This window comes from Notolepis coatsorum (assembly GCF_963971535.1).
Source record: "Notolepis coatsorum genome assembly, chromosome: 14".
In the NCBI taxonomy this organism is placed as follows: domain Eukaryota; kingdom Metazoa; phylum Chordata; class Actinopteri; order Aulopiformes; family Paralepididae; genus Notolepis; species Notolepis coatsorum.
This window is the reverse complement of record NC_140178.1, coordinates 106,543,080-106,566,950: the sequence shown is the minus strand read 5'-3', so window position 1 is coordinate 106,566,950 and position 23,871 is coordinate 106,543,080. Positions and strand designations below refer to the sequence as shown.

The following is a 23,871-nucleotide window of genomic DNA, read 5'->3' as shown; positions in this document are numbered from 1 at the left end:
CCCCCACCCAGCCGCCCACTCTCACTGCCGCTCCTTCCTCCTCCGTCACGGGCAATTTAACCCTTTCACTGTCGCACTACCAAACGGTTAACCCTTTCACTGTGACAACACAGAGGGTTAACCCTTTACTACCACACTACAGAAGGTTAACCCTTTCACTACCACGCGACAAAGGGTTAACCCTTTTCACTGCCACGCGACAAAGGGTTAACCCTTTCACTACCACACTACAGAAGGTTAACCCTTTCACTACCACACTACAGAAGGTTAACCCTTTTCACTGCCACGTGACAAAGGGTTAACCCTTTCACTACCACACTACAGAAGGTTAACCGTCTGTAGTGTGATAGTAAAGGGTTAACCTAGAGCCATATGAAATTATTATTATAATTTTCCAAATTCCATTTTATTTTTTCCCAAATTCAGTTTTTTCATTTTAATATTTCAGAATTCTGTATTTTGCTTCTTTTTATTTATTTTTTATTTATTTTTTAGCGTTTATCGCTTTTCCTGGTCAGACATGACCGACAGATGCAGTGAGGGTGAAACGGGAGAGAGAGCAGGGGAAGACATTCGGCAAATAACGGCGGGTCTAAAAAGCTAAAAAGCATTTAGCTTTTTATGCTCATTTTACCATCATAAATAGTGTCTAATAAGTGGGAATGATTAAATGTCCACAATTGAATAAGATATAACAGTCCATTTAATGTTTTTAAGTGCTGCAACTTAGAAATACAGTTCAATTTTACACAATATTTTTCAAATAATATTGTGACAAAATAAAAATGCACACAAAATAAAAATACACATTTCAAGTGTAAACAATAGATACAGCTAGCTACTACTGACATTATCACAATGACAATGTCAGTAGCCTAGCTATATCTATTATATTGTGATGAAATATAGTAATGCATAATTTAGGCACCTTTAGTTTCGTTTTTTTCGTTTATAAAGGACAGTGTGTATGACAATCGTTTGCATTAAACAAATGGATGAGTGCACCAGATTTAGCAAGAAGCTATCATTTCCATCTATAGTCCTATGTACTGTAACGTTTCATTGCTATTTAAGTTTATTTCGTTTATAAAGGACAGTGTGTATGACAATCGTTTGCATTAAACAAATGGATGGGTGGGTGCACCAGATTTAGCAAGAAGCTATCATTTCCATCTATAGTCCTATGTACTGTAACGTTTCATTGCTATTTAATCACAATAGTGTCGCATGTGTTTTTGCGGGTCCAGTCCACGGCACGTTGACAGAATTTGCAAAACACCTTATCGCCGGAGGCATGAAGTCATTAGGATACTGCTCTGAATTTAGGGCTTATTGCGGAATTTCTTAGCTTCTTGACGACGTTAACACCGAAGCAGCCAGACGGCAGACGCTTGGTTGTGTGGAACACGCAGCGTCCCCCGTCATGTTTGCTTTGCTCCAAACGTTTCACCTGAAAACGGAATTTCAGTCCAGATTAGGCCAAATTCTGCAATATTCCACGTTTTGCAGTTAATTAATTTTTTTTGGTCAATTCCGCGATTCCGTCCGCGATTCCGTGAACGCGGATTTCATATGGCTCTAGTTAACCTTCTGTAGTGTGGCAGTGAAAATGGATAAGATAACGTTCTGTAAAAATGAAGTGGAGGCTTTTCGGCCTCTTTTAAAAGGGTTCGCTCGTTTATCAGAGAGAAGGGAGGGGATTCTGTGTGATCCCCCTCCTCTCTCCGGAGCAGGACGGGACGATGATGGAGAGGAGGAGGAGGAGGAGGAGGAGGAGGCGGCGGCGGCGCGGTGATTTACGGCGGCTGGCGGCGCTCGTCGTTACTCAGCCGCGGCATCGCCCTCCTCTCGCACAGAAGCCCCGTGTGACTGATGTCCTGAGGGTGGCGACCCGTACCGACCGGTACCGACCGGTACGGAGCTGACAGCCCCCCCCCCCCCTGCTGAGACACTTACATGCTGTCTGTCGACTAGGGCTGTCCCCGACTAAGGATTTGGATAGTCGACTTTGATTGGCCGAAATGAGCCGATAGTCGACTATTAGTCGACTATGAAAATATTTTTTTTAATTTTTTTTTTATCATTCCATTTGGGCTGTGGGGGAGTTGACTGAAGGCTTCTTGTCCTCTGCAAAAGCATGCAATTGGTCCACTGATGGATACATCTTGATATTTGTCTAGTCTAGTGTGTTCATTAGATGGGTGAAATCCTCTTTCAGTGCCTCTGTGCCTGTTTTCGTAGGCAGTTAGCCTCTGGTATGCGTGCCATTAGCGTTAGCCACGCTTCTAGGCCTCTTTTCTTTTGGAAAGAATGATAATTTCTTTAAAAAAATATATATATATATATATTTTTTGTATTATATATATTTCTTTGCATGCAACTAAGAGGTTGGCCAGTCGACTACGGCTCTTTTCGATCGATTAGTCGACTATTCGACTAACGGGTCAGCCCTACTGTCGACCCTGTCGGATTTAGTACCGCGATGAACTTGCGCGTGGATGAAGGGGAACAGGCCTCTGAGGCCGGCGTTCGTGTGGCTTATCGCCTCCCTTCTGAGCCCCCCCCCCCCCCCCCCCATTAGGAACCGCTCGACTGTCCTTCCTCTCTCTTTATGTCTTTATTCCCCCCCCCCCCCCATCAGTCAGGGGAGGCGACCGGAATGAGAAGCGTGGGGCGACACAGAGGTACCCTTCTCTCAGCCTCCACCATGCTGCCGTCGCCATGACGACGGGACCATTTAAGATGAGCCCGAGATGCTCGCGTGTTCATTCGGCGTGTGTGTGTGTGTGTGTGTGTGTGTGAGTGAGTGAGACAGAGGGAGAGAGACGGGGTGCTTGGGAGTGTGTGAGAGAGCGCATCGTGGTGAGACATGTTTGCAGAATGAGTTTGTGCCCGGTGGTGTTATGTCCACAGAGCTGATATTTTCCCTGCATACAGGAATAATAATAATAATAAGGTGGATTCCGCTTTTGGAACGTGGCTCAGCTGTTCTGTTTATAGAGGAGAGATCCTCTGCTCTAACACCAGGGGCCTGGGCCCTTCCAGCACTCTCTCTGTCTCTCTCTCTTTCTCTCGCTGTCTCTCTCTCTGTCTCTCTCTCTCTCCTCTCTCCTCCTACTCTGTCTCTCTCTCCTCTCTCTCTCTCCCTACTCTTTCTCTCTGTCTCTCTCCTCTCCCTACTCTCTCTTTCTCTCTCTTTCCCTTCTCTCTCTCTCTCTCTCTCTCTCTCTCTCTCATTACTCTCTCTGTCTTTTCTATCGCTCTCTGTCTCTTTTCTCTTCTCTCTCTCTCTCTCTCTCTCTCTCTCTCTCTCTCTCTCTCTCCTCTCTCTCTCTCTCTCTCTCTCTTTCTCTCTCTCTCTTTCTCTCTCTGTCTCTCTCTTTCTCTCTCTCTGTCTCTCTCTCTCCTCCTACTCTGTCTCTCTCCTCTCTCTCTCTCCCTACTCTTTCTCTCTCTCTATCTCTCTCCCTACTCTCTCTCTCTCTCTCTCTCTCTTTCTCTCTCTTTCCCTACTCTCTTTCTCTCATTACTCTCTGTCTTTTCTATCTCTCTCTGTCTCTTCTCTCTCTCTCTCTCTATCTCTCTCTCTCTCTCTCTCTCTCTCTCTCTCTCTCTCTCCCTACTCTCTCTGTCTCTCTCCCTACTCTCTCTGTCTCTCTCTTCTCTCTATTTCTCTCTTATCTCTCTCTCCCTACTGTCTCTCCCTACTCTTTCTCTCTCTCTTTCTATCGTGCTCTTCTCTGTCTCTGTCTTTATGTCTCTCTCTCCCTACTCCGCCTCTCTCTCTCTCTCTCTCTCTCTCTCTCTCTCTCTCTCTCTCTCTCTCTCTCTTTATGTCTCTCTCTCCCTACTCTCTGCCTCTCTCTCTCTCTATTTCTCTATCTCTTTCTGTCTCTCTTTATCTCGCTCTCTTCTCCATCTACTCTCTGTCTCTTTTTCTCTCGCTCTCTTCTCTGTCTCTCTCCCTACTCAGTCTCTCCCTACTGTCTTTCTTTCTTCTCCCCCTCTCTTTTCTGTCTCTCCTTACTCTGTCTCTCCCTACTCTCTCTCTCCCCTACTCTCCCTCTCTCTCCCTACTCTCCCCCCCCCCCCCCCCAACTTGGCAGAGCGGCTACATCATGGTTGCACTCCCCCCCCCCCCTCCTTGGCAGAGCAGCTACCCCCCCCCCCCCCCCCCCAACTTGGAAGAGCAGCTACATCATGGTTTTTTTTCCCAGGATTTTGTTATTGTGTGCGTGTGTGCGTGTGGTTACGTGTGCGTCTCCCCTCTTTCATCTTATGTACTATATATTTGTCAGTGTGTGAGCGTAAGAAAGACGTCCCGGGTGACCAATAAAAATAAAAATTGATTTATGGCGCCGCCCTGCAGGCTCAGGCTCACCCCTGTTCCTCTTTCGACGGGAAGGCTCATGTCATTGGGACCCACTTCCCGTAAGCGGTCGCATCGGGAAGGAAATTAAACGGAGCCTCTCATATGTCGGATCATTTAACTCCTGATGATATAGCTCTGAGAGAGAGAGAGAGAATTTTTATTACGCTTTTAGTTTTAACCCTTTAAGACAATACAGAAGGTTAACCCTTTCACTGCCACACGACAAAGGGTTAACCGTCTGTAGTGTGGTAGTGAAAGGGTTAACCTTATGTAGTGTGGTTGTGAAAGGGTTAACGGTCTGTAGTGTGGTAGTAAAAGGGTTGACCTTATGTAGTGTGGTAGTGAAAGGTTAGCCCTCTGTAGTGTGGTAGTGAAAGGGTTGACCTTATGTAGTGTGGTAGTGAAAGGGTTAACGTCCCAGAAGTCTGCACCGTCTTTGGCCGTAACCCCTTCCGTTCCACTGCGGAAGATGATCGAAACGCAATACAAAACACTCAAACCTCACAGCACTTTTAATATGTTTCAAACAGAATCTGCAGCAGGTGGTAGTTGAGTGTTGTACCGGCTGGTACCTTGGGGGGGCGACAGTGGCTCGGGAGGTAGAGCAGTCGTCCCCTAAACTGCTCCTGATTGGTCTCCTCCGGCGCTGCGTGTGAGTGAACGGGTCACATGTGAGGAACAAAATGTAAAGTGGATAAAAGCGCTATATAAATGCACCATCTACCGTTTTGTAAATCTGCTGACCAGCCCTCTCTCTCTCTCTTTACACAAGGAATACCCAGTAACTAGGGGTGCAACAATTCGACCTCGCAATGATTCGATTCGATTACGATTCTTCAGGCAACGATTCAATGCATCATGAAATCTCTTAATTTGACCACGATTCGATTCGATTAATTTTCTATCAGTTAATTCCCCAAAAAAATGTGAATACACAAATGTGGCTGGGGGAACTGATTCACTCAGCATGAAGGGACTATAAGTCAATAAAAACAATACACAAAACGAATGATTAATTTCGATTATAATCGATTCTAACATATTCAAATCGATGCATCGAATCGAACACATTAGAATCGATGCATTTCGATTAATCAATGCGTCGTTACACCCCTACCAGTAACCCACCTCCTCTTGTACATAATGTTTAACGATGTCAATTTGATCTTATTTACCTACGTCGTTGTTTGCAGTTTATTTTTGTGGTTTTGTGCCGTCTTGTGTTTTGACCTCTTGGCCGGCGGCCAGGTCGTCGTCGTAAACTGGAATCTGTTCTCGACTGACGTTACCCGGTTAAAGGTGCTATAGATAACGATCAACCACTAGATGGCGCACTAGAGCACCGGCATGTCGTTTATCCAGTCGGATGTGTTCCACGTGGGGGGAAGTAGGGAAGGAGATACATGGGGATCAATGATCAACTCATTAATCAATCATTGTTTGGGGGGGAAAGAAATACTTTTATTCTGCACCTTTTATAAAAGCTGTGTAAATGTATTAATAATTACTAGTGCTGTCAATAGATAAAAAAAAATTAACTAATTCATCTCACAATTTTCTTTAATCTAGATTAAAATAGCATTTTAATAAAAAAAAATCTTTTAATACAGTTTCTCTCCTGTGAAATACAAATGTTCAACAATACCACCAACATTGACTCAGCTAGACCTCTTTCTTATATCCGCGGATTGAAGATTTTTCACTCCATAGATGAATCTAGATTAATTTATTTTAATGCTTTAAATAATTAAATTAATATCAAGTTAAAGCATTAACGTTGACAGCCCTAATAATGACTATATTATATTATATTATTATATATAAAAAAAAATGCTTGATATGGGTGTCTTGAAATATATTTTGAGCTACTGCCTGTAGTTTTCTCATTGTTGAATCAGCAGCCATTGTGTTTTATACCCCCCCCCCTCTCTCTTTCCCCCTACAGTGCCCCCCCCCCTCTCTGCCCGCCCTACATTCTTCCGCTCCTTTTAGAAACTTTGTGTTAAAATCGGAACATCAAACATGAAAAGGCTCATCATTAGGGAGACCTCAGAGAACTGGATGCGTGTTTTGAAATTAAGATTCATCATCGCAACGCGGGCTCGAGGCGGGAGATCAGTTGGAATGCATAATCATCCTAGCCCCCCAGGGAATCTAAAACGAGGCCACCGCTGTCGCGAGGGGCGACTGCAGAGAGCCGGGGTACCCTAACCGCAGCCTACCCTACATGTCTCTCTTGATGTCTCTCTCCACCAGCATCCCGTCACCATGTCGCTCTGTCTCAACCGTGAGGCTGAGGAGGATTCGTGTGTGTGTGTGTGTGTGTGTGTGTGTGTGTGTGTGTGTGTGTGTGTGTGTGTGTGTGTGTGTGTGTGTGTGTGTGTGGTGTGTGTGTGTGTGTGTGTGTGTGTGTGTGTGTGTGTGTGTGTGTGTGTGTGTGTGTGTGTGTGTGTGTGTGTGTGTGTGTGTGTGTGTGTGTGTGTGTGTGTGTGTGTGTGTGTGTGTGTGTGTGTGTGTGTGTGTGTGTGGCTTTGTTCAGATTTGGTCCACTCAGTCTGTCCCATGAGGCGTCGCACGTATGAGGCGTCTGGCAAGTTCATTTTGGGCCACAGTGTGTACGTGCCTCTGCATGGAAGGGAGATGTAGAGAACCTGGCGCTGTGGTGCCGGGAAAACAGCCTCTCCCTGAACGTCAGCTAAACAAAAGAGATGATTGTGGACTTTAGGAGGACGGGGGTCAGGGACTACAGCCCCCTCAGCATCGACGGGGCACCGGTTGAGAGAGTGAACAGCTTTAAGTACCTCGGAGTCCACATATCCGAGGACTTGACATGGACCGTCACCACACTAGGGCTGACCCCTATTAATCGATTAGTCGACTAATCGGTCGAAAGGAGCCGTAGTCGACTGGCCAACCTTTTAGTCTAATATAATAAAAAAAAAAAAAAAATTGTATCATTCTTTCCAAAAGAAAAGAGGCCTAGAAGCGTGGCTAACGCTAATGGCACGCATACCAGAGGCTAACTGCCTACGAAAACAGGCACAGAGGCACTGAAAGAGGATTTCACCCATCTAATGAACACACTAGACTAGACAAATATCATTTTCAGGTTGTATAATAGTATATACGTCCAAATCATGTTGTTTATCGAGTTATTGGCAACGGATCGATATCCATTGTGTCGAGCTCGAGTCCCGGGACCTATAGCGAGTGATCGGACCAAATTGAAATGAGCACCAGCGTCCACTTCCCTGTTTATGCCCTGGGCGATCTGCCGATCGGCCACCAGATGGCGCTCTTGAACCGTTAGAGAGTTGACAGGGGCTCACCAGTACATATAATGTCTCCGGGGGAGAAATATGATTTCGATCACAGATTTTTGAAATATTGATATCAATGACGCTGTACAGCGTCATCGGCAGAATAAGCATGGCGGGGAATGACACTGAAAAGCGTCAACGGCGATTAAAGGGTTAAGAGGAGGAGGAGGATAGGGCGGCTGGGTGGCGCAGTCGACATTGCGCTCGTCACCAACGCAAGAGACACCGGGTTCGACTCCGGCTGTCGTCGTTGCCTCCGGCTTGGGCCAGCCGTCATACTAACTCAATTGGCAGGGTTATAGGGTGGGAAGTCAAAGGGTGGTAGTCTGGTAGTTGTGGACAGCGACTCCTACAGGTCGGTTGGGGTCGCCTGCACAGCAGAGACAGGAAATGGCAGGGGTAGTGTGAGCCTCCCACACATTACACCTTGCCAATGAGAGTCCGCACTGGCAGGTGAAAAGATGTGACAGGCTGCCTCCTCGTGTATCGGAGGGGACACGTGATGCAAGGCTTCTATCCTCCCTACAACCGGCCAGTGGGGGGCATATGCGAGCAACGTCCAAAGACAGGGGAGGGGAGAATTGGCACAGCGGGTAATTGGGATGGGAGAAAAATAGAAAAAAAGTGGATAAAAAAAGAGCCGGAGGAGGGTGCCAGGAAAAATATATATATATAATATTTTTAAAACAAATTTAATTTTTTTTTTTTTTTTTTTTAACTTTTTTATCATTCCATTTGGGCTGTGGGGGGTGCTTAATGTCTGAAGGAGTCGACTGAAGGCTTCTTGTCCTCTGCAAAAGCATGCAATTGGTCCACTGATGGATACATCTTGATATTAGTCTAGTGCAGTGGTCACCAACCCGTCGATCTTGATCGACTGGTAGATCTTTGAGACCTTCCCTGTAGATCTTTCCCTGAAAAAAATAAATGTACGCATTTTTATTTTTTATTTTTTTAATCTTTCCCTGAGAGTCCACATTACAGTTCTACTTTTGTTTTGATGTGAAAAGTGATGCTGCATAAGATTACTGCACTTAGCACTGACTGAGAAAGTACATATTACAGTTCTACTTTGACAAACATTACAATTAGCATTTTCTAATGTTAATAATATGAGAGTCCACATTACAGTTCTACTTTTGTTTTGATGTGAGAAGTGATGCTGCATAAGAGGACTGCACTTAGCACTGACTGAGAAAGTACACATTACAGTTCTACTTTATAAAATGCTAATTGTAAATATGTTTGGCAATGTTAATTAATAGGAGAAGGTCATTACAGTTCTACTTTTGTTTTGATGTGAAAAGTGATGCTGCATAAGATGACTGCACTTAGCACTGACTGAGAAAGTACACATTACAGTTCTACTTTATAAAATGCTAATTGTAAATATGTTTGTCAATGTTAATAATATGAGAAAGTCCACATTACAGTTCTACTTTTGTTTTGATGTGAAAAGTGATGCTGCATAAGATGACTGCACTTAGCACTGACTGAGAAAGTACACATTACAGTTCTACTTTATAAAATGCTAATTGTAAATATGTTTGTCAATGGTTAATAATATGAGAAAGTCCACATTACAGTTCTACTTTTGTTTTGATGTGAAAAGTGATGCCGCATAAGATGACTGCACTTAGCACTGATTGAGAAAGTACATATTACAGTTCTACTTTGACGTTTTAATGTTGGACCAAAGCATTGCATGTAATTAGAATACAGGCAAATAAAAGTAATTTAGTTTAAAGTACAATCTTGGCTGTCTTTTTCTCTCAACGCTTCAATAGGTAGATCTTGCCTTCACCAAAAAAAAAAAAAGTGATCTTGGGCTTAAAAAGGTTGGTGACCACTGGTCTAGTGTGTTCATTAGATGGTGAAATCCTCTTTCAGTGCATCTGTGCCTGTTTTCGTAGGCAGTTAGCCTCTGGTATGCGTGCCATTAGCGTTAGCCACGCTTCTAGGCCTCTTTTCTTTTGGAAAGAATGATACAAAAATAAAAAAATATTAATAATTTTTTTTTAATTATATTAGACTAAAAGGTTGGCCAGTCGACTACGGCTCCTTTCGACCGATTAGTCGACTAATCGATTAATTGGGGTCAGCCCTAGTGTGGTCCATGTCAAGTCCTCGGATATGTGGACTCCGAGGTACTTAAAGCTGTTCACTCTCTCAACCGGTGCCCCGTCGATGCTGAGGGGGCTGTAGTCCCTGACCCCCGTCCTCCTAAAGTCCACAATCATCTCTTTTGTTTAGCTGACGTTCAGGGAGAGGCTGTTTTCCCGGCACCACAGCGCCAGGTTCTCTACATCTCCCTTCCATGCAGAGGCACGTACACACTGTGGCCCAAAATGAACTTGCCAGACGCCTCATACGTGCGACGCCTCATGGGACAGACTGAGGCCCCGTCCACACGAACGCTGGGTTTAATGTAACCGTGATTGTATGTGCGCAGTTGCACTGTTCGGCCACACACAACCGGGGATTTGCTACGCTGCAACCGCGGTCTTTTGAAACCGGTGGCCAGGGTGGAGTTGTGCGGTTTTGCAGTTGCGTGTGGGCATAGCAACCGAGGTTATTCCCAGTGTTTACAGCAGAGCTGTCGCAATTATTCCCCATGTTCACGGCAGACCGCGGGGTAGAGAGATTAGAGCAGAGCCAACAACACCAGTGTTTACAGCAGAGCTGTCCCAAGTAGCGTTATATGAAAATGATTGTAACAAACTTTTGTTCAAAACGTATCGTCTGTGTTGAAGAGTGTTGTGATCGACTGATGTCTGTTGACGCTCAGAGTAAACATGTAGCTGCAGCTAAACTAAACTCATGTGTTGTCAAGTTATTGTTATAACTTATAAGGAACCCAGTCCAGACTGCATCCCCTTAACAATTGTTTGTATTGAGCCGTATTGTATTGTACCCATTCTGCAATCTGTTAAATAACGTTTACATCCATTTCATATCGGTAACGTTACTTCTTCTTCTTCAGTTAATTAATGGCAGATCGCGACCCAACAGGAAGTTTAGTGAGCGTTCAGTCTTTTCTGATTGGTTGAAATGGCCTTCATGTCTGAACAACATCGCCGCCTACTGCTTTGGCATTGTATTACATTGTACTAAATGTATCGGTTGCTGCAATAGGGTCCAGCTGCAGACTCGGAGCCTCGAGGTCCAGATTGGTACTTCCGGCGGCCACTTCGAGATACTTCCGCATTAGTCCTGTGGCCGCCGGAAGTACCAATCTGGACCTCGAGGCTCCGAGTCTGCAGCTCGACCCTACTCGGTTGCTGGGTTCCAGCTCTGCCCGTGAGTACGCAGTTATACACGGTTGTCCACCTGTGTTCACCGTGTGGACGGAGTTTTATTTTTTCAAACTTCGGTCATATTAAATCCAAACTCTCGTGTGGACAGGGCCTGAGTGGACCAAATCTGAACAAAGCCACACACACACACACACACACACACACACACACACACACACACACACACACACACACACACACACACACACACACACACACACACACACACACACACACACACACAATCGAAGTAAAAAAAAAAAATCGACTAATAGGGGTCAGCCCTACTAATTTGCATATATAAACATACAATTCAGAAAACTTGCAATATATTTTTTCTTAGTCGTTATGTACATAACAAACTGGGAAAGTTTCATAGTGATATCTATTCAAATATTTGTTTTGCCTATTAGGCGGTACTGTCTCGTCTTAAGCATTTCAGACATGGCTATCTTTAGACAATCCAGTGGTGGAGGGACATTATAACATTCCCTGTCACACATGCACTAAAAAGGATACAGCCACGTTGTAAATGAAGAAAACTGTAACCAGGCAGAAACTAGTGTCTTCATTTAAAAAAAAAAAAAAACGTAATGACAAACTCACTCCTACCGAAAAAGACCACAAAAAAAAGCCAATTCTACGATTTTTTTTCCACGAAAGTGCAGTAGAATTCCCCAGCCGTTGCTTCCGTCTGGCTTCCTGGAAGTTCCTGCAGGATGAGCGCCCGGGTTATCGCCACGAGCTGTGGTCTCTCCACCAGTCCCGATTGGCCTCCTCCTCGTCTGCCATTGTCTCCCAGCCATCACCATTCCAGCGGTTTGGTCTTTATCTGTTTTCAGCTCTCCGCTGTAATTCTGGCCCTTGTATATTTTCACATGGAGCCTGTACAGAGGCCTAATTGCAGCGTTGGCTTCCTGCTGTGCAGCTTGCTGGTTTAACCCTTTCACTGCCACACGACAGAAGGTTAACCCTTTACTGTCACACAACCGCCGGTCGCCGGTTAACCTTCTGCCATGTGGCAGTGAAAGGGTTAACCGGCTGTCGTGTGGCAGTGAAAGGGTTAATCTTCTGTGTATTGTCGCAGTGAAAGGGTTAACCGTTTTGGTAGTGCTGCAGTGAAAGGGTTAAACGGAGCTTCTCGCAGCAGGAGGGTCTGTAGGTCTGCTTCCCCCCGGCAGACCAGAGGGACATTATAGAGACCATTATGCCATTTGGAAGAATCGATGAATCGGGACAAAATTATCTAAAAATATCGATATTTTTATTGGTATTTTTTTTATTTATTTTTTGATCTTTTTCCCCCTCCTTTTTCCTCCGTTTTTCCTCGATGTTAGTCGTTATGCCAATTCCCAATCCCCTTCCTGGTCGCTGCGCACCTACCCCCTACGGTCGGTCTGGGAGAGTGGAGGCTATCACGTTCTTCCTCCGACACATGTGTAGCCAATCAACCGCTTCTTTTCACCTGGCAGTGCGGACTCTCACTGAGCGGGTGTAACGTGTGGAAGGATCACACTACCCCCCTTAGATCCTATCCTCGCTGAGCAGGCGCCCTGACCGAACTGTAGGAGTCGCTGTTTTACAATGACCAGGACCCACCCACCAGCTTTCCCACCCCTAACACTGCCAATTGTGTTAGTATGAACGACCAGCCAAGCTGGTAGCAATGCCGAGAGCTGGGCTCGAACCCAGCATCTCCTGCACTAGTGTCGAGCGCCTTGCCCACTGCGCCACTTAGCCGCCCTATTGGTATTTCTTTTTGAATACTTAAAAAAAAGTATTATGTAAACAACAAATCTGTTTATTTTGCAGCAATTCTTTGTCGTTGCCGCCGTCTTTAGTGTTACAGATTTCCCCCATTCAAAACTACCACAGTGATCCTTTTATCTCTGTGGTCTCTGGATGTGATATTGAATGCACAGTGCAGAGTTGCAATTCAACTGAATTTACATGAAATGGGGATGTTTTAATTAAACGTGCCACAAGACCTAGTATTTTAGTATAAAGTATTTAAAAAAAGAAAAGTGGCGCAGTGGGCAAGGCGCTCGCCACTAACGCAGGAGAGACTGGTATCGAGCCCTGCTCTCTGCGTTGCTACCGGCTTGGCCGGCCGTCATACTAACACAATTGGCAGTATTAGAGGGTGGGAAAGCCGGTGGGTGGGGATTGGACGTTGTGGACAGCGACTCCTACAGGTCGGTTGGGTGACGCCGGTAGGGCGGAAACAGGAAGTGTCAGGGGCAGCATGAGCCTCCCACGCGTTACTCCTCGCCACAGAGTTTGAGCTGTTGCGGTGAAAAGATGCGACAGGCTGCCTCCTCGTGTACCGGAGGGGACATGTGATGCAAGGCTTCTATCCTCACTACAACCGACCAGTGGGAGGCATAGTCTAGCAACGTTCAAGCCAGGGGAGGGGAGAATTGGAAATACGAAATTGGGGAGAAAATGGGGAACTACCACAAATGGGGAAAATGAGAAAATGGGGAGAAAAAGTGCATAAAAAAAAAAGTATTAAAAAAATTATAATTTTTTTTATAATTAAATGTGTACACATGCAAAATATCGATAAGTGATGCCACTTATCGATTTCACACAGTTATCGATAATTATTCATTGAGTGGTCTCAGCCTTATAGAGGCTTAGGCATTGTGTGTGCCATGTCATCTCCCCTCCCTCTCCGTCAGACACACAGACGCTCGTTCGTCTCGTCACTGGCCTCTCTGGTCTCCTTGTCTTCCTGTCTCGTTTATTATTCAGTCCCTGGCGTCACGCCAAGTCCATTCCGCTGGCGACATCTTCTTCCGACCTACTTCCGGGTTTAAACCAATGTGGCGAACTGATGTTTTTTTTTCGTTCTTTTTTAAAGCTGACGTTTGCATCTTGAAATGCTGACGTCAATCTGTCGTTGGAATGAATTGGAGAGAAAAAAATCGAAACTACTGAACGGATGACGGGATAAATAGTTCAGCGAGGAGAATGAGAGAGACGGTGCTTCATGGAGATGCGTCTCCTGGCTCCTTGTTCTGTGCTACCATGCATGGTAGTTCTGTGGTGTTAGGTGGTAGTTCTGGGATGTTAGGTGGTAGTTCTGTGGTGTTAGGTGGTAGTTCTGGGATGTTAGGTGGTAGTTCTGGGATGTTAGGTGGTAGTTCTGTGGTGTTAGGTGGTAGTTCTGGGATGTTAGGTGGTAGTTCTGGGATGTTAGGTGGTAGTTCTGTGGTGTTAGGTGGTAGTTCTGTGGTGTTAGGTGGTAGTTCTGTGGTGTTAGGTGGTAGTTCTGTGATGTTAGGTGGTAGTGGTGTGATGTTAGGTGGTAGTTCTGTGGTGTTAGGTGGTAGTTCTGTGATGTTAGGTGGTAGTGGTGTGATGTTAGGTGGTAGTTCTGTGGTGTTAGGTGGTAGTTCTGTGGTGTTAGGTGGTAGTTCTGGGATGTTAGGTGGTAGTTCTGGGATGTTAGGTGGTAGTTCTGGGATGTTAGGTGGTAGTTCTGGGATGTTAGGTGGTAGTTCTGTGGTGTTAGGTGGTAGTTCTGGGATGTTAGGTGGTAGTGGTGTGATGTTAGGTGGTAGTTCTGTGATGTTAGGTGGTAGTTCTGGGATGTTAGGTGGTAGTTCTGTGGTGTTAGGTGGTAGTTCTGGGATGTTAGGTGGTAGTTCTGGGATGTTAGGTGGTAGTTCTGTGGTGGTGGTGTGATGTTAGGTGGTAGTTCTGGGATGTTAGGTGGTGGTCTGTGATGTTAGGTGGTAGTTCTGGGATGTTAGGTGGTGGTCTGTGATGTTAGGTGGTAGTTCTGGGATGTTAGGTGGTAGTGGTGTGATGTTAGGTGGTAGTTCTGGGATGTTAGGTGGTAGTGGTGTGATGTTAGGTGGTAGTTCTGTGGTGTTAGGTGGTAGTTCTGGGATGTTAGGTGGTAGTTCTGGGATGTTAGGTGGTAGTTCTGGGATGTTAGGTGGAAAACAAATGCTGTTTTCAAATCAATGATTGTTTAATAATCGTGATTTCAATATCAAATCAAAATGATCTTGATTATGATTCTCACAGTAATCGAGCAGCCCTAGTGCTAAATAACGGGCCCTGCATTCCTCACGGTCACTACTAGGGTTGGGTACCTTTCACATTTGAACCGGTACCTGTTAATCGATACCGGTATCCAACGGTACCTTTTTTCGGTACTTTAGCCTCTAAAAATGTAATCTACCTACCTCAGTTGTGAGAAAAAAAATCCAAACTTCAAATAACCACACTTTTGACTAGAGTTGTTCCGATACCGATACCAGTATCGGAAATGCCGCCGATACTGCCTAAAATGCTGGTATCGGTATCGGCAAGTACACGTGAATTGTAGCCTCCGATCCCATGATGTAATTTATCTCCTGCCGAGTCCTGCGGAGAGTGAGGATTATAAAATGAACATGTTTTAAAGTGTGATGCTGTGTCATTTTAACAGCAGATACACTTTCTTAAATTCCATTGTCCCCGACAGTGCTGGTGTGACGGGGAGCTCGGACGGGATGTGTTTTGCTGGTGTTATGATAGCATTAGCTGGAAAGATAGCTAGTTGGAACAACATCCGCTTTAACGTTACATCAAATCAGATGATCGCCTGTCCTTTCTCCAGGACCTAACACTGTCCGTGACCGGCTATCAACAATAATGCACCCACGGTGAATTGTATAAGTAGCTACTGACTAGCGTTAGCTGACTATTACTAACGTTATCAAATGTCAATGCGGGAAGACGAGCTAGGTCAGTTAGCTTAGCTTGATAACGTTACCGTGTCTAAAGTTGGTGCTATTCATAATCCAGCAATAATGGCTGCAGACCTGCAAGCAAAGTACAGCAAGTGCCAAAGGATAAGAGTCTGAGGCGGAGTTTCAAAAGAGAATGTTGAATATTTATTTTGCATCAAAAATCACAACATGAACGTTCTATCTCCCACTAGCTTACAGACTGAATAGGGTATATCTGCAGAGCCACTGAGTAGCGAGTGCAACACCGTTTAATGTCCGTGTGGATCATTGGAGTAGGGTATATCTGCAGTGCTGCAGCCCATACTCATTGATTAATAATACTAATACAAATCTATACAATCACCTGTTGTTGAATAAATACCATTACTTTCTAGTTATGACAAAAAAAACAGTATAACAGTATCTGTAAAAAAAAAAAAAAAAAAAGTATAATTTATATAATTTTTTTATTTTTATTTTTTTATGTATGCACTGGTATCGGATAAATATCGGTATCGGCCGATACCCAAAGCTTAGGTATCGGAATCGGATCGGAAAGGGAAAAATGGTATCGGAACATCTCTACTTTTGACCGTTTTCGGTTTGCCATTGCCCCGACTGCTTTGTTGTTGAATCAAGTCAAATCCTAGGTAAGCGTATATTGTGCATGTGAACGTGCGTGCGGCACACTTCATAGGTTTCGTTTCGTAAACATTGACGTTGTCAAATTTTTTTTTTTTTTGAAATAACAAAACAAAATCTTTTTTTTTACAGTAACGAAATGTGGCACCGACGGATCTCACGTGAATCGGTACTCTGTAGTACCGACGTGATTCGGTAGGTACCTTTTTAAAAGTACCTAATTCGGTACCCATCCCTAGTCACTACTGCTTAGCTAGCTCCTTCTCCTCACGACGAAAGACCCTGACGGAAAGCAAACAAGTCTATCGCCGGCTTTCATTCAAACGGACAGACTTCAAGCTACTTCTGTCGCGTGCAAACGGGAATCGCTGTTACAAAGGCGGCAAGCTAGCGGCGTCCTTGTTGCCTAGCAACATACGTTGAATATACCTTGAGTCCCTGGTGGGGGGGGGGGGGGGGGGGGGGTACAAGGCATTGTGGGAAACTAAGAATACTGTCACCTGTTCTTCTCAACTGCTCTCCACGCTACTTACCCCCCATCACAGCCTCCCAGTGCTACACACACACACACACACACACACACACACACACACACACACACACACACACACACACACACTGCTTCACTTCACTCTCTCTGCCTGTTAATAATTAATTAGATCACTGTAGTTGGAGTGGAGAGTGAGGTGTTGAAGACTCTCTCAGGGTCCCGTGTGTGTGTATTGATGCGCGCGCGTGTGTGTGTATTGATGCGTGTGGTGTGTGTGTGTATTGATGCGTGTGTATTGATGTGTGCATGCGTGTGCGTGCTGAGGAAGAGAGAGCGACCGAGAGGGAGATGCAGACCAGATGTTTCACTGGAACGTAACACATTCTCAGGGATGTTTGCGGAAAGAAATTCTTCCTAGTCTGTGGAGCATGTCCCACCCCCCACCACCCCACCACCACCCCCCCTCCCCAAAGAGAGGTTTTTGATCAACTTTAGTCGTCTGTCTGTTCTCTCTCCTCCTCCTCCTCCTCCTCTGTTCTCTCTCCTCCTCCTCCATCTTTCGACGGCGCTTCTCTCATTAATCAACCCCCGCACGCTCCCCCCCCCCCCCCCCCCCCCGTGTATCTGTAAACACCCGCGCTGATGATGCGTCTCTCTCACACGCGGCCTGTGATTTGTGCGTTGTGATGTAGTCGACACGGCACTTTCATGTGTAGACGGTGTGTGCGTGTGTGTGTGTGTGTCCTGGTCTCCTCTCCTAGCAGGATACACTGTTTCGGCGCCCGACCTGAAGTGTGCGTGTGTGTGTGTGTGTGCGTGTGCGTGTGTGTGTGTGTGTGTGTGTGTGTGCGTCAGGGGGGCGGCGGGGGGGGGCGGAGGAGCAGATGAATAGCAGTGGCTGTAGATTCAATGGCTTAAGCCGCAGTCTGCCCCTATGGGTGTTGCCTTTTGTCTGTTTGTGTTAGCAAAGTAAAGTCTGAGCACTTTCACCTGCACGTGAGTCGTGAGGGCATTAGGCGAGCGGGCCCCTACAGAGGGGGGGGGGGGGGGGGGGGGGGGGGGAAGCACTCGCACACTCTGCCTCGGGGCTCGCGACGAGACACGGGGCAGACTTCCCCCCCCCCTGGTGGTGGGTGTGAAACGGACTCACATGGTGGTCGTCGTCGCACCACACAGCCGTGGTGTTCAGATTGGTGTGAAGCTGCTCATTGCACACACTCACTTTAAACAAACACTCACTGTTTAGACACTTTAACACTATCACTACATTATATTTATCTATTTATTAAAGAGATTTGCACTACGTTCAGACCCCATTTTGCATTTGCACCTTGCCTTAACGTTTTTGTACCTCGTTGTCTGCATTTGTACCTCCATTGTTGTCTGCATTTTTACTCACTGTGCTTAGATTGTACTTACTTAGGTTGTACTTTAGCTTGTATATTGTATAGTGTTATTCCTCTTTTACTACTTATTTTTTTACTGTATGAAGCACATTCTCAGGGGCTCATGCAGAACCAAGCATTTCACTGTAGAGTACATGCACCTTATACGTGACAAATAAAAACAAACTTGAAACGTGGCTGGTTCCAGCAGGAGGTAGTATTAGGATCAGCCGGTACTGACTGAGAGTGAGGCTGGTACCAGCAGGAGGTAGTATTAGGATCAGCCGGTACTGACTGAGAGTGAGGCTGGTACCAGCAGGAGGTAGTATTAGGATCAGCCGGTACTGACTGAGAGTGAGGCTGGTACCAGCAGGAGGTAGTATTAGGATCAGCCGGTACTGACTGAGAGTGAGGCTGGTACCAGCAGGAGGTAGTATTAGGACCAGCCGGTACTGACTGAGAGTGAGGCTGGTACCAGCAGGAGGTAGTATTAGGACCAGCCGGTACTGACTGAGAGTGAGGCTGGTACCAGCAGGAGGTAGTATTAGGATCAGCCGGTACTGACTGAGAGTGAGGCTGGTACCAGCAGGAGGTAGTATTAGGATCAGCCGGTACTGACTGAGAGTGAGGCTGGTACCAGCAGGAGGTAGTATTAGGATCAGCCGGTACTGACTGAGAGTGAGGCTGGTACCAGCAGGAGGTAGTATTAGGACCAGCCGGTACTGACTGAGAGTGAGGCTGGTACCAGCAGGAGGTAGTATTAGGACCAGCCGGTACTGACTGAGAGTGAGGCTGGTACCAGCAGGAGGTAGTATTAGGACCAGCCGGTACTGACTGAGAGTGAGGCTGGTACCAGCAGGAGGTAGTATTGGGATCAGCCGGTACTGACTGAGAGTGAGGCTGGTACCAGCAGGAGGTAGTATTGGGATCAGCCGGTACTGACTGAGAGTGAGGCTGGTACCAGCAGGAGGTAGTTTTCAAGTTTCTTTAATAGTTGTCATACAGAAGTACAGAATACTTTCATACAAAATGCTTCTTACTGTTACGCTCCAGAGACTGTGCTAGACAAGATAAGGTAGTACTAGGACCAGCCGGTACTGACTGAGAGAGTGAGAGTGAGGCTGGTTCCAGCAGGAGGAGGGCTGCTGCCTGATTCTTGCTCAAATGTGAATCACGATTTTTCTCTCTTAAGAATTGAGATCACGATTCTCTCACATGATTCTTATTTTTTCAATAAAATCATTTATTGCACTCAACGGACAACATAACATAATATGAAAGTGCTTGACTTAAACTTAAAAGTCTAGCGGTCGGGTGGCGTAGCGGATATTGCGCTTGTCACCAATGCAGGAGACGCTGGGTTCGAGCCCAGCTCTCGGCGTTGCTACCAGCTTGGCTGGCCGTTCATACTTATACAATTGGCAGTATTAGGGGGTGGGAAAGCTGGCGGGTGGGAATCGGACGTTGTGGACAGCGACTCCTACAGGTCAGGTCTCGGCGCCTGCTCAGCGGGGCAGGACTTGGTGGAGATAGCGTGCCCTCCCACGCGTTACACTCCACCAATGAGAGTCCTCGCTGCCAAGTGGGAAGAACGTCACTGGCTTGACGGCGCACGTCTCGAAGGAAGCGTGCGTTCGACATCAGGACACCCTTGTACCGACTCGTGGGAGAACATGCGTACAACAACCAGGGGGGGGGGGGGGGGAATTGGCACAATGACTAATTGGGACGGGGAGAAAATCAGAGAAAAATAGGAGAAAGAGAAGGTTAAAAAAAATTATACTTAAAAGTCTCTTGTAACATACAAAATAACTCAAGTCAGAATCGCCATTAAAAATAAAAAAAAAGTTAAGTAAATTCTTTTTTTAAATAAAGTAAATTTTTTTTACAAGAAAAGAAATCGTCATAATTTAGAAATGAGATTGCATAGGTCTATGAAACTGAAGTCGGCCTTCGTAGACGTGAGTAAAATGTAACAACAAGTACTAAGTCGTCCTAGATGCTGAATGTGGTTTTGGAAGAATTGCTTTTAGATGTGCCACCAGGGCACCTGGGCACCCAGCAACCCGGCGGTCCCCAGGCGGGAATCGAACCCAGGACCTTCTTGCTGTGAGGCTATATGGCTCACTGTCACATGATTGATGAGAACATGAAAGAAATGGCACTTCATATCAAAAAGGTCACCTGATCTACACAGACACACAAGCGGTGGGATGAAAGGGGTCTCTGTCTGTCTGTCTGTCTGTCTGTCTGTCTATCTATCTGTCTGTCTGTCTGTCTGTCTGTCTGTCTGTCTGTCTGTCTGTCTGTCTGTCTGTCTGTCTGTCTGTCTGTCTGTCTGTCTGTCTGTCTGTCTGTCTGTCTGTCTGTCTGTCTGTCTGTCTGTCTGTCTTTCTCTCTGTCTCTCTGTCTCTCTGTCTCTCTCTCTCTCTTATGTCTCTCTCTCTCTCTCTCTCTCTCTCTCTCTCTCTCTCTCTCTCTCTCTCTCTCTCTCTCAGAGCCATATGAAATCCGTTTTATTTTTTTCCAAATTCCATTTTATTTTTTTCCAAATTCAGTTTTTTTCCGTTTTAATATTTCAGAATTCTGTATTTTGCTTTGTACGCTCATTTTACCATCAGAAATAGTGTCTAATAAGTGGGAATGAATAAATGTCCACAATTTAATAAGATATAACAGTCCATTTAATAGGGCTGTCTTAAATACTTCGAAGCTTCGTTCGATGGGCATGGGATTCGAATATGAAAAAATAAATAAATAAAAATAAAAAAAATTATATATATATATATTTTAGCAAAATAAACTCTGCCTCTCTTTGTTAACTACAACAAGCAATGCTGTTTGTTATTTAAGATGAGGTCGGACTCGGCACTGACTTATTTGTGTTCATTGTGCTGCTTTTATAAAGCCTCAAATGACGACTTACAATATTTCATGAAAGCAAAGTGTTTTGTTTGTCTAAGATTTAAAAAGGTTTAAACTTTACAGCACTGACAAAGTTGAACAAAGTGCTGTACAAGTCCCACAACATAAAAGAAAGAAAAAGTAAAAAAAAAAAAAAAAATTATTAATTTTTTTTATAGTTGATTCCATTTTTATTGCTCAATTCCGCGATTCCGTCCGCGATTCCGTGATCGCGGATTCCATATGGCTCTACTCTCTCTCTCTCTCTCTCTCTCTCTCTCTCTCTCTCTCTCTCTCTCTCTCTCTCTCTCTCTCTCTCTCTCTCTCTCTCTCTCTCTCTCTCTCTCTCTCTCTCTCTCTCTCTCTCTCTCTCTCTCTCTCTCTCTCCCTCTCCGTTAGCCTCAGCAGCAGTCACCTGCATGGTTCTCCTCAGCTCTGCTGCTACAGGCTGCTGTGGTTCTGGAGGGTTCTCCTCAGCTCTGCTGCTACAGGCTGCTGTGGTTCTGGAGGGTTCTCCTCAGCTCTGCTGCTACAGGCTGCTGTGGTTCTGGAGGGTTCTCCTCAGCTCTGCTGCTACAGGCTGCTGTGGTTCTGGAGGGTTCTCCTCAGCTCTGCTGCTACAGGCTGCTGTTGTTCTGGAGGGTTCTCCTCAGCTCTGCTGCTACAGGCTGCTGTGGTTCTGGAGGGTTCTCCTCAGCTCTGCTGCTACAGGCTGCTGTTGTTCTGGAGGGTTCTCCTCAGCTCTGCTGCTACAGGCTGCTGTGGTTCTGGAGGGTTCTCCTCAGCTCTGCTGCTACAGGCTGCTGTGGTTCTGGAGAGTTCTCCTCAGCTCTGCTGCTACAGGCTGCTGTTGTTCTGGAGGGTTCTCCTCAGCTCTGCTGCTACAGGCTGCTGTGGTTCTGGAGGGTTCTCCTCAGCTCTGCTGCTACAGGCTGCTGTGGTTCTGGAGGGTTCTCCTCAGCTCTGCTGCTACAGGCTGCTGTGGTTCTGGAGGGTTCTCCTCAGCTCTGCTGCTACAGGCTGCTCTGGTTCTGGAGGGTTCTCCTCAGCTCTGCTGCTACAGGCTGCTCTGGTTCTGGAGGGTTCTGCTCAGCTCTGCTGCTACAGGCTGCTCTGGTTCTGGAGGGTTCTGCTCAGCGCTGCTGTGGTTCTGGAGAGACTGAAACTCTGCTCATCCTCTGCCTTGCTGATAATGATGGATCTGAAACATTTCAGTGAGCAAATGAGCGCGACACGTTTTGAGATGATGATCATAATAATAATGAGCTTTAGTTTCCACCTTTCATATTAGAATTGCAGCCTAAAGTGCTTCACAGCAGTAAAATGCGTAAGTGGACATAAAACGGATATAAATGGACATGGGCATAAAAGGAGCATAACATTGACGGAATAAAAGCAATGCATAAAGAGCAGACATAAAAATAGACATAACATTTGCATAAAATAGACGGAATAAAAGCAGCGCAATAAAATAGCTCATTTACAGTACAATAATCACAGTGTGGATGTAATGCATCATGGTACGTTTTTAGCTTACTTTTGAAAACATTTAGTTAGCTAGCCTAGCCTCCCTAGATTAGATTAGATTGTACTTTATTGTCATCATATTTGCATACCATGAGATTTGGGACTCAAACTTAAGGTGCATTAGTGGAAGCAAATATAAAAAAAAAGTTATAAAAGAGAAATATACTATACAATAAAACAATGTTTCAATACTGTACAATATACTAAATAACAATCCCAGTGTCAGACGGTAGTGGGTGGGTATTGCACTGTGGATATTAGGGATGGGTACCGAATTCGGTACTTTTGAGGTACCGAACCGAAACACGTCGGTACTACCGAGTATCGAACAAGTGAGATACAAAAAAAAAAAAAAAAAATTAATAAATTTTTTTTAACTTTTTTCTTTTCATGTCAACGTTCACATGCACAATATATGCTTACCTAGGATTTGACTTGATTCAACAACAAAGCAGTCGGAGCAATGACAAGCCGAAAACTGTCGAAATTGTAGTTATTTGAAGTTTGGATTTTTTTTTTTACGACTGAGGTAGGTAAATTAAATTTCTTGAGACTAAAGTACCGAAAAAAGGTACCGTTGGGTACCGGTATCGATTCACAGGTACCGGTACCGGTATCGGTTCAAATGTGAAAGGTACCCATCCCTAGTGGATATGGCACTTGAGGGGCAGGATGTTGCACAGTGTGGGAGGAGGGAGAAGGGGTGAGTTATTGGTGCATGTTAGAGTTCAAGGTGGTGATGGCTCTGGGGAAGAAACTGTCTCTGAGCCTGTTTGTTCTGACTCTGATGCACCTGTAACGCCTGCCCGATGGCAACAGGTCCAACAGTTGTGAGCTGTCCTCCTTGGTAATGTTTTTTTTGCCGTGTTGAGGCAGCGGGAGTTGTGCAGTTAGTCCTTCAGGGAGGGGAGGGGGCAGCCGATGATTCTCTGTGCCCAGTTTATGACCCTCTGAATGGCCTTTCTGTCCGGTTCAGTGCAGCTGGCGTACCTGGCTCCTAATGTCCATAGGTATGATGATGTCATACATAGGCCTAACTAGGGATCTAGCGATCAGGGCTGTCCTAAGACTAAACCCATTCTTGTACGGTCGTGGGTTCTGTCGACGAATCGATCAATTCGATTTAGTTGAGAAATCGGTCGAATTGTGAGTCTTCCAGGCGCAGCGAGGCGGAAGGCCCTCTTTTTTTTAATCCCGTGCTTACG

At 45.5% G+C, this 23,871-nt stretch overlaps 1 protein-coding gene across 1 annotated transcript in view; it reads left to right on the top strand.

The window, feature by feature from the left end:
* The window catches only part of LOC311240693 (E3 ubiquitin-protein ligase SMURF2), a 212,832-nt gene that overhangs the window by 61,956 nt on the left and 127,005 nt on the right, over positions 1–23,871 (top strand). The window lies entirely within an intron of this gene.